General features: G+C 40.8%; 1 protein-coding gene across 2 annotated transcripts in view; it reads left to right on the top strand.

Annotated features, from left to right (window-relative positions):
- The first annotated feature begins 5,716 nt into the window (after positions 1 to 5,716).
- The window catches only part of LOC128738784 (proton-coupled zinc antiporter SLC30A1), a 41,500-nt gene continuing 29,718 nt past the window's right edge, over positions 5,717 to 17,498 (top strand). The window contains exon 1 of one of the 2 annotated variants that reach the window (XM_053834160.1): positions 5,717 to 6,091. The gene's annotated coding sequence lies outside the window, so the exon portion shown is untranslated. Of the gene's footprint in view, positions 7,023 to 17,498 lie in introns of both variants that reach the window. The other variant, XM_053834159.1, reaches the window with a different exon arrangement.

Raw genomic sequence — 17,498 nt, 5'->3', positions numbered from 1 at the left:
CTTGACTCAGGTGCCACCTCGCACATGACAAGTGATTCGAAAATTTTAGCTGAGCTAGACAGGTCCAAAGAAGCTACTATTTGTTTGGCTGATGGAAACACGATTAAATCAACCGGTGCCGGTTCTAGCAAGATTAGTTGCGTTAATGGTGAAGGTGCTCGAGTGAAGGTTGGATTAGAAAATGTGTTTCACGTACCGTCGCTCGCGGGTAATCTATTGTCGGTAAGCAGAATCGCTGATCTTGGTTTCACGGTGTTGTTTGAAAAGTCTGGATGTAAAGTGCTCAAAGGAAACAAAGTAATGTTAATTGGGCAACGGAAGGGTGGCCTGTATCATTTGAAGCAATTTCATGATAAGGCACTCTTGAGTGAAACAAAACACAGTGATTCGTGCGAACATTTGTGGCACCGTCGCCTGGGGCATCGAGATTCTAATGCCGTGAAGAAAATAGTGAGTGAGAATCTCGGTCATGGCTTAAAGCTTAGTCAGTGTGATGCTACTGCGGTGTGTGAACCGTGTTTTGAAGGGAAAATGAGCCGGGAGTCCTTTCCGAAAGCGTCTACGAGTCGTGCAAGTGAAGTTGGGGAACTCGTTCATAGTGATTTGGGCGGGCCGATGGAAGTGGCAACGCCGCGAGGTAATCGTTACTATATAATCTTGGTGGACGATTATAGTCGCTATTCGATGCTTTATTTACTGCAACGCAAATCCGATGCTGAAGAAAAGATTCGTGAATATTGCAACAGGATGAAAAATCAGTTTGGGCATTATCCGAAGTGCATTAGGTCGGATGGTGGTGGAGAGTATTCGGGTCGTGATTTGAAAAAGTTTTTTCTGGCAAATGGAATCGTACAGCAGATGTCGGCGCCTTACTCGCCGCAGCAGAACGGTGTAGCTGAACGGAAGAACCGTTATCTTAAGGAGATGATGCGTTGTATGCTGGCTGAATCAGGTTTGGAGAAAAAGTTCTGGGGAGAGGCGATTAATACTGCAAACTATTTGCAGAATCGCTGCCCGTCGGCATCGATTGTGTGCACACCGTACGAGATGTGGTCGAAAAAGAAACCGTCGTATAGTCATCTGAGAGTTTTCGGTAGTGAGGCATATGTGCATATTCCAAAAGAAAAGCGTAGAGCGCTGGATTTCAAATCAGAGAAGCTAGTGTTTGTTGGCTACGCGGAAGGGCGAAAAGCGTATCGTTTTCTGAATGTGCATTCGGGGATCATTACGATCAGTAGAGATGCAAAATTTCTTGAGCAGTGCAGTTTGAAAAGTTCCGTGCCTGTGCAGTCCGTAACGGAAGAAGACTGTTTTGATGTTCCGCTTGTTTCGCATCCTGTTGAACTGACTTTAGAAGAAGATTCTAGTGATGTTAGTGATGTTCAGGATGTTACCAGTGATTTACAAGATGCAAGTATTACCGATGAAAATTCTTCGTTCCATGGTTTCCCGATGGACGAAATAGCAAGACGCTCTCGCCGTTCGACACGGGGGATTCCAGCAAGCAGGCTGATCGAAGAAATTTTCGCAGCTGAGACTGTAGCAGTGGAACCCAAGAATTTGAAAGAGGCAATGGCCTGTGAGCAAAAGAAAAAGTGGAAAGCGGCAATGGTAGATGAGTTAGAGTCCCACTCGCAAAATGGAACGTGGGATTTAGTTGATTTGCCTGAGGGAAGAAAACCCGTTGGTTGCCGCTGGGTTTATAAACTGAAGCAAAATGCGGCTGGCGGAATAATTAAATATAAGGCTCGCCTTGTAGCGCAAGGTTTCTTGCAAGTTTACGGTGAGGATTACGATGAGGTTTTTGCACCGGTAACCACGCACACAACCTTTAGGCTCCTGTTAGCATTGGCAAGCAAGAAAGGAATGACGTTGAATCATTTTGATGTAAAAACGGCCTACTTGCATGGTAAACTAGACGAAGAGTTGTATATGGTGCAACCGCCTGGACATGTAGTCAAAGGTAAAGAGAGCATGGTTTGTCGCTTGAGGAGGAGCATATACGGTTTGAAACAGTCGGCAAGATGCTGGAATAGGCGCCTGCATGCTGTGTTGAAAAATTTGGGTTTCAAGCAGAGCACAGCGGACGCTTGTTTGTACACGAAAAACGTAAAAGGAAAAATAGTTTACTTGCTCGTGTACGTAGATGATATTCTCGTGGGCTCCGTGGACGATTCCGAGATCAAAATTGTTTACGAACAGCTGAAGAAGCAGTTTGAAATGACTGATCTTGGGGAATTGAGTTACTTCCTTGGAATGGAAGTGTACCGTGATAAAAGTGGATATAGCGTGTCTTTGGAAGGCTATATTAACCGGATTACTGAAAAATTCGGACTTCGTGATGCCAAAGAGGCTAAGACCCCGATGGAAATTGGGTATGTAAAAGAAGAAAACAAAAGCAGTGCGTTTTCTGATGGTACATTATATAGAAGCCTCGTCGGTGCGCTACTTTATATAGCGGTCTGTGCTCGACCTGATATAGCAGTGAGTGCGTCGATTCTAGGACGAAAGGTGAGTGCGCCCACTGAAGCAGATTGGGTGGCTGCGAAGCGTGTTGTACGCTATTTAAAGGCGACAAAGGATTGGCAATTACGGTACAGAAATTGTGGTGGCGAACTGGTCGGATTTTCTGATGCGGATTGGGCTGGTGATATCTGTTCCAGGAAGTCAACCACAGGTTTTGTATACCTGTATGCTGGTGGAGCTGTGTCTTGGTGTAGTCGGAAGCAATCAAGTGTAACGCTTAGTTCGATGGAGTCGGAGTATGTGGCTCTAAGCGAGGCAAGTCAAGAACTTCTATGGCTACTGAAGCTACTAAGCGATTTTGGTGAACCATATAAGGGACCGGTGACCATGATGGAAGACAACCAGAGCTGTATAACATTCGTGGGTTCAGAACGAACAAGTCGGCGTTCGAAGCATGTGGAGACGAGGGAGCATTACGTCAAAAATTTGTGTAACAACGAAGTGCTGAAGCTGGAATATTGTCCGTCGGAGCACATGGTAGCAGATATTCTAACAAAACCGCTTGGTGTCGTCAAACAAAGGAAGTTTGCTGAAATGATGGGGTTAGCTGCACGTGATGGTAACCAATGTTGAGGAGGAGTATTGGAATAGCAACATTCATGGCATCCCTGTTATGTGTACGTACAGCAACGTACATGTGTGTGTATACACAACTACGCGCTTATCTGCGAAGCAGACTTGGCAACAGAGCAGCAGCAGCGGAAACAGTGGCGGTAGCCATTTTCTATCTTTATAACTAAATGTGCTTTCAATGTGATAAGTTCGTTTTTTCATTAATAAATCTTTTTTGTGTTTAATTAATTAACCTTGGCTTTCAATTCTATTGCGACTTTAAACCAAGATGGAATTCATGATACGGCAAAAGCCACCCCGGCTCTCGGCTGAATAAGTAAGTAGGTCTTCAAGATGATCCGATGAGCTGCTTTGTACAGCTGCACATTCGTTGTTGTTGAAAGATCGGAATACCGTCCTTCCCAGCAGCTTTGGCTTTCCTCAACTGTTATAATCTTGTCCTTTGTTCGTGGTTCCACATCTTGACAGTCGCTCTCAATTCGTATCCTATTCCAGCTGTTCTCGATATTTTCATTCTTATTCTGTCTGGAATTGCGCCTTCCACCCGGCTGCAATGGACGTTTATTCAGTAAGCAGGTCACCGCTGTTGTTCCACAACCCATTTATATTTTTTCCAATCTAACCTGAGTACCCAATTTGATTATAACTGAACATATTTATTTAAAAGAAGCACATTTGATATAGATATGAGTGGAATATACCCTGTAGATTTTTCTGAGTGTGTAAGGTATTTCGACTCGAATTTTCAAGCAGATATTTTTTCAAATATCTGGCATTATTATACTGCAATACTGTCTGTAATGCAGAAAGCGCAAAAAGAAAAGGTACCGGAAGTCACCGGGTTATGTTTACATTTAATTATAAATTCTGAAAGTTGTGCATTGTTTCCTATGCCCTATGTGCGATTTTCCTGAACATAAAGCTAGTGTGGTGATCTATAGTGAATAGGGCTAATGCTAATGCTATATGCAATTTATCTCTCACAGAGAATAAAAGTGTAAACTTAACTGCAGCGAGCCATGTGTGATGGAACCTAATTGATGGGAATCAAATGCAGAGTTTCAAACGTAAATAGGCAGTTAATAGCCAGGCAGGGTCACGGAAAATACGAGTTATTTACATGAACAATGAACACTGATGCACAGCCGTCTTATTTTGTCGCGTCTGTTTTATCCAAATCGACTTCAAACACCTACAAAAAGTGATTATACAACTGGGAACTATTATAAAAGAACAAAATTATCTAGTACAACGTGTCACGTGTGAACAAGCAGCGTTAGAAGCCCTGTTTGTAGGCCAACTAGAAAGCATAGCTTCTGAAGTATCTATCGGATTAGCGCAATGCGTACCAACAGTGCATCTCGAACAGAAGCATTCCAGTTTCCAAAACCGTCAAGTCTAAGTATCCGGTGCAGCGTACCGTTTTGGTGACGCTGAGAAATTCCAGTTTGGTCAGAGAACAATGTATAACGCTAAATGAACCCGGGGTCACTTGGATTCTCGTGTGGTAAATGACCAACTGGTTAAAACCACATTAAAATAAAAAAAAATGAATTCTCGATTACTCTAGTTACGGTGAGAAAGTTCCATTCTTATGGAATTGATTGCAATCATAAGATATGCAAAAATGTAGAAAAGCCCACCTCCTCTTGGTAAAACTATTATATTAGTTTGATTTGTTTTTTTAATGCAATTTTTCATTCACATTTCCTTTAATGAGTCAGGTTTTGTCATTTTATTAAGTTATTGCTATTTTTTGCTGAAATTATCCTAGGAAAGGCCTAGTCCTCCTTAAGTAGCTCTAGCAATTAATTTAAGAACCATCAATCTAACACAAATTTTATTCCATCATTCCTTACAGTTATTCATCCCTATTTATCGTGTACAGTAATGATTCATATTTCATATGTTGTCGCCAAAGCCTTAAGGTGCTCAGGCTTTATATTTAAGATCGCGAAAAATTTCTCGGACATTATATTGCCTCTCATCGCTGTACTGTTCGCTGGTGCGGTCAGTTCTGGAATACTATTCGTCCGTTTGGAATCCTAACTACAACTACAACGCCGAGAGAATTGAGTTAGTTCAGCTTCGGTTTCTTAGATTCGATTTGCGAAAGCTGCCATGAAGAAACCCTTTCCGTTTTCCGGAGTTATTAAAGCCGCTGTCAACTGATTAACCTAGAACCTCTCCGTGCTCGTAGGGTTAACTTAGAGAGAGCGATGTTTATTGTTTAGTTTAGTTTATTTATAAATATGTTTATAACAAAACAATGTTGTATTCTGCCCCGCGCTAATGGCACAGATGAATGTAAATGTTTAACCACAAGCGCTGCGAAACAATACCATATTGAGTTCACCATCTCGGATTGAACCATTGATTCATGGATTATTGAAAATATCTCACAGGTTTCACCATTCATAACTTGAAGATAACGGTCATATTGAAGGCTTCGCCCCACTGTGCTGCGCCGAAGCGCATCGAGGAATCAGCAAACGGGCGAAACAAACCCAAACGTCAGTCGAACGTGCTTGGTCGACGTTATCATCATTCCACGGTGTACATCGATGATAGTGGTGCGGTGTGGTGCTTGGTGCGTCAAGGCAGTATAGGGTTTTGCTGCCATTCAGTCACACGACACGGCACCCGACCCGATGAGTATTATCTGTTACTCACTCTACCCTGCCGTCAGGCTGCCACAAACATCTGTAGATAGAGCGAGCGAGCCGTCTTGCATCCAGGCAGAGGCACCAAACCCAACAACACAATAAAATCAGTGAACACCAAGCATAGAGAAATTATTTCTGCCAGACAACCACACACAATCGTAACAGTACTGTGTTCAACGTCAACCTTTCCGTTTCGTGTGTTCTCGGATTGTATTTTATTTCCTGGCAGGTTTGATACTGCCTACCTACCTACCAGTGGGGTTGCCGAAGTGAGTCGCCCTCAGGAGGACCAGCGTGTAGTATCTTCTACACTATAGAAAAAGCAGGTAGAAATTGCCCATTTAATTGCGCTAGGTGATTGTTTCTCAGCTGGTCATGCAAATACATCATAGTTGACATTGACATATAGAGGATATCTTTCTCTCGAGAAGAGCTAAACTGTTTGGATAGTGTGTATAGTGCAATGTAAATGCGTATACAAAAGTTCGATTTGCTCCAAGGACGAACTACGCAATCAGAGCTTGCCATGCGAAGGAATTGATAACGATAGTCGGTTTGGTTTTTATGACAGCCTTAATTCGGTTTGATAGTGAATTGGATCACAATTGTGTGAAGATGAGCCATTTGATAATGTGTGGTGAATGGTGATAAAACCCAACGTGTCGAGAAAATGGATTGACTAAATTGCTTTGTCGTAGCTGCTTGGAAGGGCAGTCCAATTCACCTAGGCAACAAATTTGACTAAGAATTAACCTCAATCAAACAGGAAAATCGTCAAGCAATCAAAGGAAGGGAGCGTCATCAATTTCCGGAACTCGTGAAAAAAGCAACCAGCGAGCTCGTAAAGTCAGTGATTATGTGTGTTAGTTACCCTTGTGAATTTTGCACGCGGTACTAAGCACTTTAATATTTGCTAAATTGCTTCAAGCTACGTAATGCTAGCAGAAAAGAGTGCGTTTTAGAGCTGATTCAAAAGTTGATAATAAAAAAGTTATCTGAAGGGTTATACCTACAAGGAAAGGAAAGTCATCCGAAAAAAAACATTGGCATAGTGATTCTCCTCAGCTCAGCTAAGATAGGATATATATATATTCGGTAGCTACTTCCAGCACTGTGGTTAGTGAATGGTAACAATTCGAGAACGTTGGAGCTTTTTCCAGCAGAGAACAAAGATGGAAAAAATCATTCGTCTTTTGCGAACCGCTTCAACGTAACCTATTAGTTTTCCTTTGCTTTCTAATCTTCATTCTTCTTAAGGTAAGTAAAGATTAAATTTGACTGACATACAAAAAGAAAATTGAGATCTTATTGTTCATTAAATTTTTTGGACTCTCCAAAGTAGGAAAGCTCTTGAAAAAGTTATGTTTTTACCACCCGCTCACACAAGTAGAGTATGACACAAATCTGTGGAAAAGTTAGGAAACAAAGAGTGTGTGAATGGGGACAAGTGCGTATAGCTTATATGTCAAACACGTACAATCAATTTCAGACCGTGTGATTCAGGTGAACATATGTATGCCAAGTTTTTGGAGAGCAGGAAAGAATGCTTTTTCATGCTTCAAAACATGCTAAATTTAATTTCTATCGACCTGTATTTGCTGGGTCCGCCTAACAATCAAAGTTCCACAAACACAGCTACGCATAGGTGCTTGAAAAGATATTAATGATTTGCAAAGAATATGTTGTTTTACAGTTGTAGAAATAAGTTCGAGAAATTTAGGAGAAAATTTCATTTAACTCTATTGCATTAAACATAGCGAACATTGCAGATACACCTTGTAAGCTAAAAAATGGCTTAAAAAGTGTATAATAAAGATGTGACTTTCCTCCAAAAATGTCTAAAAAACTATTTGACCTATGAGCTTTAAAATGGTAGTTAAAATTTCGTTAAACCATTCTATTGTTAGCCTAAATTCGAAATGAAAAAGAAGTGTATAAAAAAACTTTGGTTTCCAAGCAAATTGGAAACAAAAAACCTATTTGATTGCTAGGATACCTCTGTTCTGTTGGGTAATTGCTAAGAAAATCTTCATTTGACATTGAAGCTTAACAGTGGGCTCTCCAACAGAAAAATTGGCTGAGTGGGTAGTTACAGTAATGCTAAAGAAATTTGCTACCACAGGAGATTTCGTTAAAAACTTCTAAATCTCGACTGGGAGAGGCTGTGTTAGAACCTATAGGTCGTGGCCCTTAGCCCCGAAATTGTTCTATAACACTAATAGCATGTCGAACAAAAATCAGACGGTCAAAATTTCGAAACGGAATGTAGCCCCAGGCAGGGCTGTTTTGCTTTTTGCGCTTCGATTTTCCTTATTTGGCCGTACCACCGTAGCCAAGCTAAATTAGAAAAAGTTATGTAGGGGGCACTCATGGAGCTTATTATTATCTGCAAAATTGTTGAACTAAGCTTTGTTCTATCTTTTGTGTTTAAGGCCCACTCCCGTTTTACACTGAGTGCTACACAAAGAGCACTCTTTGTGTACCAACAAGTGCAAACAGCTCGTACTAGATTGATTTGATTTAAACACCCAAAAAAACGCTTCGCAGATGTTTTGGTTTCTAACGGTTTTCCTAAAACAACCCTAGTTCTTTTGTCGAATATCTAGAGCGAGCGCATATCTTTCGACAATTGATCGCCATTGATCGTGGCATTTCTGCAGTGCATGCGTTATTCATCGAATATTAAAACAGTCTCGTCAATGGGGGAGTTTCCTTCCATTTGTTTCATTGCGTATGGATATTCCACCGGCCAGACAACGGGCGCGATCGCTAACGACGGTGGTTCGTACACATCATATTTATTTGAATAAGCCATAGAGAAGTTTTAATTGTTTCTAATTGGTATGCGAGCGAATATGGCACTGCTTTATGCTTCTCCCATTATATTTGACTGCTTTTATTGGGTTTGTTTTATATGCAGTCTTTTGAACTCGTTTACCGGTGGTTGATACGATAGATACCTATGTGATAATCTGGATTTGTGAGTGATGAGATTGCAAGGCTGGAAGTTGTTCACTTTTTAGGTCACTAATTTCAAGCTGGTTAGCTTGAAAGATTCAAAACTCACTATTTTCATTATTGAAAATTAACTAGTACATACACAAAAAGTAAAAAAGTAGGAGGAACTTAAATTTTATTCTAATACTTGTTTGCTATTACTTGAAATTCTCAGGGAATATTCAAAAACGATCGAGCGTGTCCAGCACTGTTGAAATGGTTGAAATATAAATTGAATATTAAAAAATGAATCAATATATGATTTGAATACAAAATTTAAAATTTTCTCCTGCAATTTTGAGGTGGATCTACTAATATTTAGAAGTTCCGTTTCAGATATTTTTCTCGTTCTTCAAGTCACATGGTCCCATGGTGTGACCCCATGGTCACTACTTTTCAAGTTCTGGTGAAAAAAGTCATTATTTTCAATCAATTTGAACATCTTTAGCCTTAACATTGTAAGACACAACACAGTACATGCAATAAAAACATTGAAGCAATCGTGTGAGAGAACGGAATGAATATAATGTCAGTCTTGCAAGTTTGGACATATTATTACAAAAATGTGCTGAGCAGCATTTTTTATATGATACGTATGGGTTCAACGTTACTGAAACGGAGTTGTGGTTACTTTTTTGTTTTTTCCATTTAGACATAGTTGAGGACGCGAAAACCAACCTATTCTCATACACGTGTACGCTTTTTGTTCGCTCTTCTAAAAATTGCACATTCCAGATAATCTGGCATACTGATATCAGCGGTTCAGTGGTTCAGTTCAGATCGTTAGGAACTTTATTGCTGGTTATATTGCTGATAATTAATACTTCATAAAACGGTTATGGAGATACCTTCGTTTACGTGATGCATGTATAGATCAATCATTCGACGTGCAAATCAAACCCGCAAACACACACCCCTATCAAGTAAAAAAGTGGCAGAAGCTCGGCGTTCCCGAGTCCTACTTCAGTCAATTCAGTCAACCACCCAAGGCTATCGGAGAGACATGTCAACCTTGCTTTGTAGTAAATATACAATCGATTGCGTTAATAAAAAATTTAAAGCTCGCCAGCAGACGTGACGCGGTTTGCTCCCGCCCGCTGCTGGCGGCATCGTCCAAACTTTGCACTAGAGTGGTAGCGTATTGGCGATATTTTACTTTGTTGTTGCTATTCATAAAGGATTGGTTGGTAAATACGCGATAGCCCAAACTGCACCTCTTGATAAGTTGGGGCAAAATAAGATCCTTGGAACTTAACATGTGGGTATCGTGCAAATTGAGCTGAAAGGTCCCAGAATTTCAAAGAATTTTTTACATTGTACGTTCATAGAGTTTTGAACAAAAACAAATTTTTAAAAAATTCAGGGTTTGTACTACCCACATTATACTGCCTTCACTATTTGTAAGTATGATACAGCTAGCAATTCATGCGTTTGCGTCACATTCCATTTTCCATCTAGCAATGATCGCAGAATTTGACACTCAAGCACTCGTCGATCAGCTTCCTTTAGCGTTCATGATTCATGAACGGCCCCCGGGAGGAGTAGTGTTCTGCAGAGCGCCAGTTTTGTGCGAATTTGCAAACGACGAGACTTTAGTTGGTTACGTAATCCATAGAAAGCTCGATTCGTGGCTGCAATTCGTCGTTTCACTTCGCAGCTTACATCGTTGTCACATGTCACGAGTGTACCAAGGTATATGAATTCCTCAACTACTTCATACCGTTCCATATCCAGCTCCATCTCGGCACCAACACTGTGTGAACTCCCACGTTTTCTGCCAGCAACCAAGGTACTTCGTTTTGCCGGTGTCAATGATAAGTCCCAATCAGGGATGCCACATATAATTCTGTGTTTTTTGTTGGAAAAATCTGACAATCTGTACGGCGAGGAAAAATATCTGCGCAAAAATCTGTCCAATGCAAAACAATGAGAGCGAAAGAGATAGAGAGTCATTTTGCTGACTGTTTCCGTCTCTTTCACTCTCATGTAAAAGCTCAAAAATCTGTTTACTCTGTGTAATTTGGCGAAAATCTATATTCTATGCATACAGATTCTGTACAGGCGATTTCTTTCAAATATCTGTTAAACACAGAATAATCTGTGCATCGCGCTGTTTCCCGTTTAAAAGGCCTAAAGGCCTGTTCTACTGCTCTACGGTAATAACGACTTCATCCGTAAAACCAAGAAGCATGTGAGACTTCGTAATGATAGTCCCGTTCCTTTCCACGTTTGCTCCTCGTATTGCACCTTCCAATGCAATGTTGAATAGCAGGTTAGAGAATGCATTCGCTTGCTTCAATCCATCTAACGTAACGAAAGTCTCACCAGCTATTCTAACCCATGATTTTGACTCATTCAGCGTCGCACGAATCCGCGTTAGTTTCGTCGGAAAAGTATGCTCTAGCATTATCTGCCACAAGCTCACTTCGTTTGACTAAATCGTGCACCGTCTTAAAGTCCACAAACAGATGATGAGTCTGCAAGTTGTACTGCCGGAACTTGTCTAGAACTGAGGCAGGGTAAACATCTAATCCGTCGTGGAGTGACTCACGAAAACCAGCTTGGTACTCGCCGACGAAAGACTCCGCTAACGGTCTCAGTCTACAGAACAGGTTACGGGAAAGCACCTTATAGGCAGAATTGAGCAATGTAATTCTTTGATACACTCGAGTCGATGTCCTTTTTTGATTGCTACATCTTTTGCGTTTGAAAACTGCAAGTGCTGCTCAAGTTATAATAAATAAATTGGGTGTGTGCGTAAATTTAAATTTATGTCATTTAATTCTATTATACACAGTAGTAAAATTGAATGGAAAAATATCTCGGTTACTTAAATTTGCGTTTCTACATGTGACACTTATTTAAATAATTCATTTGAAAACGGGTGTACCACAAGGTAGCAATATTGGCCCATTGCTTTTCTCACTGCATTTCGATGACACCTTTGAGTATTTGATTTAAGTTATCGTATGCAGACGAATTACATTTGTATCAAATTGTATGGTCCGTTGCAGCCTATTGTAATTTACAAAGGCTGCTGGACATTTTCTTTTGCTCTTTTGTTCGGGTTATCCAGTTGGTCGATTGATAGTGTATAAAACTCTTTGCCGGACCATTTTGTGTTGTCATCATCAGAGTATAAGGGAAATCTCGCCGGTTCTACCCGACGAGATGGGCAATGCCACCCACTAAACACAGGTAGAGCCCCAAATATAGCCGACACGCCTATGCCCGTAGCGGAAGCACTTCGGCCCCACGCGGACTCCACGAACTGACACTGAGATCTTTGTGCTATCTACTATCTTAAATATGATGATGATGAAGAAGAGGGGAAAAATGGTAGATAGATCGAATTTATAAATGTGCTTTTCTCTGAGCATCTTGTACTACTTGAGTTGTAAAATATAGTATAGTGAAGAAGTGGATTTCGTCAGCCCCGTCTAACATTGGTTGTCCACAATCACGCATACACTTCCACATCCACTATCAACCAGGGCCTTAAATTATCACCGAATTTCAAACAAAACAGAAAATCTTTTTTCTCAGCATACATTGCTTTTTATGCCTCTGAGTTTCGTATGTACAACTGCACAGTGATTTTCATCATAGGATACAAGTTCAATATATCGTGAAAATAGAACAGCAGAAAGTGATTTTCAAATCCAGAAGGTGATATTCACTTCAGGTAAAAACAATTTTAAATGCAGTTAATGATGAGAAAAATCTTATGTCCAACAGCTGAACGCAATAGATGCTAAGCCACAACATTTTTTTTTTATTGATTTTCACTGCTCAAACGTGAATATCAGTTTGTTACAATATCACAGGGCGCCGATATCCTATATTCTCGTACTTGAAGTTCATGCTTGCTGCATTTAGTTATTATGTACGTTTGATCAAAGCAAGCAGATTTTCAATGCAAGGTAGACTGATAATCCAGAAGTTTGAACGTTATGCCGATGAATATTAACAGCACTGCTATCAACTTATCAGGGCTCGACCCCAAAATGTTTCATCTTCATCTTCCATCGCTCTGGCATTTGTGCTCTGCCCCAAGATAGGTCTACAAAACAAGTTGCACTTCGCGGTAGTCGACAGAAGCTTTAAACCATAGAGTCGCATCCGCCTTCCAACCCTCGAGACCAAACAGTTAATGCGCAGTAGTTCTTCCCTGCAACGTATCAACAGCACATAGATCTCTCTAGTGTTCTTTCGTATCAGAAGTGTCTCTAAGTGGATTAATCGGCATCGGCTTTCGTAACTCGAAAAGCTGAAAGGGTTTCGCCATGGTAGACCACAGAGAACAAGGCGTAAGAAGCGGCGTTTTACCGACTCAATCCTTTCCGTCCTGTTTTAGTAAAGGGTGTCCGACATCAAATTGCACCATCAAAGAAACGTTGGCTGTAGAAAACTACCCATTGGGTATTTTCTCTTGAAACTTTGGGTACAAGTAGTTTAGAGCGTATTGTTTACACTGTATTTTTATCGAGAATTGGAAAAATGGCGTCACCCGAAAAGCAACGTCGCGAATTGATTTTGCGCCAATCTTCAACTCTCTCATCAAAAAATCACTCGGAATCGTGCAATCAAGGGTGAGTCGTAGGTAAGGTAAAACAAAACGTTGATATGAAACTCTGAGAACACCGCCCAACACAATTTTGATGTTCCAGAGGAAGTAAGGAAGCACAAACTTTCAAAGTTTGCCAAAAAATACATGATTTGGCAAGTGACCTGCTCATGTGGCAAACGGAGTGCGCCGTTCGTGACTACTTACTTTACTTTTTCGGCGATAATCCGCTTATCGATGCTAATCCATGCCGAATTCAGGAGCCGTCTCCACATTACTCGGTCTTGGGTTGCCACTTTCCAGTCGCCCCTAACACCCTCTGTTCTAGCATCCTCGCCAACAGCGCTCATCCAACGAGTACATGGCCTGCTTCGAAGTCGTCGGGTTCTCTGCTAAATATTGTTTACGCTGGTCTCTCATCCGGCATCCTTGCTACATGCCCAGCCCATTGTAACCTGCCGTATTTTAGTCGCTTCACAATATCCGCATCTTTGTACATTTGGTATATTTCCTGATTCATGCGCCTGCGCCACACTCCTTCGTCTAATTTGCCGCCGAGAATTGATCCCAGGATCTTACGTTCGAAAATGCCAAGAGCTCGTCGGTCGCTCTCTTTCAACGTCCACGCTTCGTGGCCTTAGAGTACCACCGGGAGAATTAGCGTCTTATAGAGCGCGAGTTTTGTACGGAGTTGTAGGCTACGGGACCTCAGCTGGCTACGTAATCCGTAGAAGGCCCTGTTGGCAGCCGCTATCCACTTTTTTACTTCACGGCTCACATCGTTGTCACATGTCACTAACATACCAAGGTAAAAAAATTCGTCGACCACTTCAAAAGTATCTCCATCTATCACCCTGCAGTTCCAACACCCGAAGGGCTACCACGCTCTCCACCAGCCATCATATACTTTGTTTTGGTAGAATTTATGATAAGCCCTATCCTCGCAGCTTCCTCCTTAAGATGCGTGTACGCTTCTTCTACAGCTCTACGGTTAATACCGATGATATCGATGTCGTCCGCGAACCCTAGGAGCATATGAGATTTCGTTCGCCGTTCGTGACTATCGGAACTATAAATGGGCAGATCTACCTCAAGGAGTATCTACAGATGCGTCTGCTTCCTCTGCTGAAGCAACACGAGGGCCCTACAATCTTCTGGCCTGATCTAGCTTCGTGCCACCATTCAAAGGATGCCCTGGAGTGGTACGAAGCCAACGGGGTTACTTTCGTACCCAAGGACATGAACCCCCCCTACGCACCGAAACTAAGGTTCTTCGAAAAATACTGGGGGTATTACCACATACATATTCGTCTGTACTGGAGTAAATGTTCAGATTGTCATCACAGGATAAATTGTAAAGGCTCTTAGAATGTGATTGACATCGTTGGTTGAAATACAGCAGGAAGATTGACGGTCCCAAATGACTACCTTGTGGGATTCCACACGAGATCATTGCTTCGTCGTGTTTTGTTTCTGAGGTATGGCAGAAAAACGACTGACCGGTCATACGCCGTCATTAGGCGGTACTTTTTGCCCATAGTAGTAAGTTGTCCAAGTAAGTTGTTATTAAGAAGTGAACAGAAAATTCCAATTTTTCTCTCACTTCGTAGACAACTGTGAAGAGTGTTAGAAAAAGGTCGAATGTATTTAGCATATTTTCGTTAGCTTTGTCAATTACCAAAGGATGCAAAGGGTTGTGATATGGTAATAAATTGCATTACTTCAACATTTAGGCTCGATAATCAACATATTTGAGTTCTGACGCAGGTTTAAGCAGTCCAACAAGGAATATGGAAGATTTGCACTCTCATAATTCTCACTGATGTGTTTACGTCAACACATGCCTCGAAAGGTAAAAATGAAACTTTATTTAAGATTAAATAAAAACACTGATCAACGTTTTATTCCGATATGTAACTTGGTTGTTCTCTACTAACCTAAAAATTGGTTTCGCATCTGATTACGCCTAATGGGGATGATTGTTCAAATTCCACTAGACGCAGACGTACTCACAAAAGGTCACAGAGAGTACCTCCTGTTGAAGGTTGGCAATTACTTGTTCTTATTATTCCAGAGTTTCTATAACTTAGTTTCGTTACAAATTTCACTCAATTATATCTAATTTGGTTATCTACATGATTCATAGTAGAGCGGTCATACCAGTTCGTAAGAGTTAACAACGCAATGCTGTCAAAGCAAATTGCAGCCTATCTCTACACTAAAGAAGTTTGTTCGTATTTGTTGTTAGTATTTACGTCACAAGTTATTACTTTTACATGAGCCGCAGTACGTTTCACGATAACGAAACCGGAGCCACCCTTAGCAATATGATTCCCCCTGCAAAAAAACATCCAGTTGTGAAGCACATGTTCTTAGATGTTAGTTTGTAATCAGGACACGGAGGCTAATCACATCTACAAATGTGCAGGCGGCCTCAACAATCGTGTACGGGGCTGACTGACCGTCTACCCGGTGGCTTTTGCGCACGTATTGAATACCTTGTACGCTTCTAGTTAGATGGAGCACCCAAAGTGCCGTCCTGTGAATTTTAAGTGCACATGATGAAGCAGCACATACGTTTGTTGGTGAGGCGAGATTAGTTTCGTTTGATAAATTGCGAAGCATAGCGGTGTAAATTTATCTAGTTCCAATCCAACCACAATCAGGGATCTTTTCTATCCGTTCGGGGTGTTATATATAATTGAATCAACGGCTACAACAAGCATTGTTTAGATAAACTGATAAGAATAGTTTAAACTATGATATAATACCGCAAACCAACAATACAACCACGTACATATTTTTGCGTGCTTAAATTACAAGTGAATTGTTCTACTTTACACGGTGTCATTGTCAAGTAACATTCTAGCATTCTAGTTTCATTAGGATTGGTTGCTGGTCAAAGTTGAAAAAATAATAACTAGGAAATTATAAATAATGTAAGTAAGTTTATGTATAGTGTAAGGTCATGTATAGTGAACATTCCAGAGAATTTAATCATAAATCTGACCAATTTCAGGTCTTTTATTGTGGATATTTTATTTTGTAAAGCATCCGTGTGCATGATTGATCGCATAGCATCAGCAGAACACAATAGCAAGAGTGAAATTTTATTTTCGATAATGCATTTATCCTGTTTTTCGAACATATGCATCGCATAAACAACAATCACATCGCTATGGCTCATAAAATCAACCGCTTTTTCCTGTATTATGTTCGTTGGAATATTCTTTTCTTTAGAATTGCAAACGTTAACGAATCAGGTGCAGGTTGTTTAACATTGGCCAGCCATGGGAATAAAAAAATTGCAATGCAGTTGTTTATAGTTTTTTGTGTGATTTTTCGACAAAAAAAAATGCATGAATGTTGCAAATTGAGTTCAACGTTGTATTTAAAGGGGCCCTTTTGTTATATGACATCATAATGCAAAAGTTTTCCCAGTAATAAAATATGCTCAATTGATTGGGTTGAGCCATATATTTATTTCGGACCTGAAAATTATTTAGGGTTTCTATTTAATTATTTTGCAACATAATATTTCATAGATTGCACCTCCTATGATTCACCTAACAGCATTGCTAAAGACTCTTTCTTTCCTTTGTGCTGCATAAACAGACACCGATAATGAATGTCCTTTTACGTCACAGTGCACTTGTCATATCCCGACGAACGGAAGCTACCTGAACCAGCTCTAATGAGTGTCGTTGTCGGCTCTACAGAAGTAGAAGCGTGACATCATCAGTGGCAAGGCAACTTTGTGCAGACGCCTCTCAAGCTTCTTTCGGGTCGGGGAAGTCCACATTAGCTATCGACTGTACGTACCTACGCGGGGCGCCTCGCCATGTGTTTATTACTCGTCTGATAGTGATTTTGCCGGTGACCCACAGATACAGGTACACGTCTATCGTCTCAATTCAATCGTCTTTACGTCACAGACAGCAACGATTAGTAATATCTGATGATGGACGAGTGTATGTGAAGTGCCCGCCAGAATATTAATCTCAACTGATACCGGTGAATCGTTTTATAGTTCGTTTTCACGTTCCCAGGTTTGGAATTATTGGATTTGACTAAGCAAATCAGATCCACAAAGCTATTCTAAATATTCGAATAGTTTTATTAAATAAAAAAAAACAAAATATTGCAATAGTCGTCTAGCCACACAGTAG

The sequence above is a fragment of the Sabethes cyaneus genome, chromosome 2 (genome assembly GCF_943734655.1).
Source record: "Sabethes cyaneus chromosome 2, idSabCyanKW18_F2, whole genome shotgun sequence".
Lineage (NCBI taxonomy): Eukaryota > Metazoa > Arthropoda > Insecta > Diptera > Culicidae > Sabethes > Sabethes cyaneus.
Note: the sequence above shows the minus strand (reverse complement) of the source record. Positions and strands in the feature narration are given on the sequence as shown.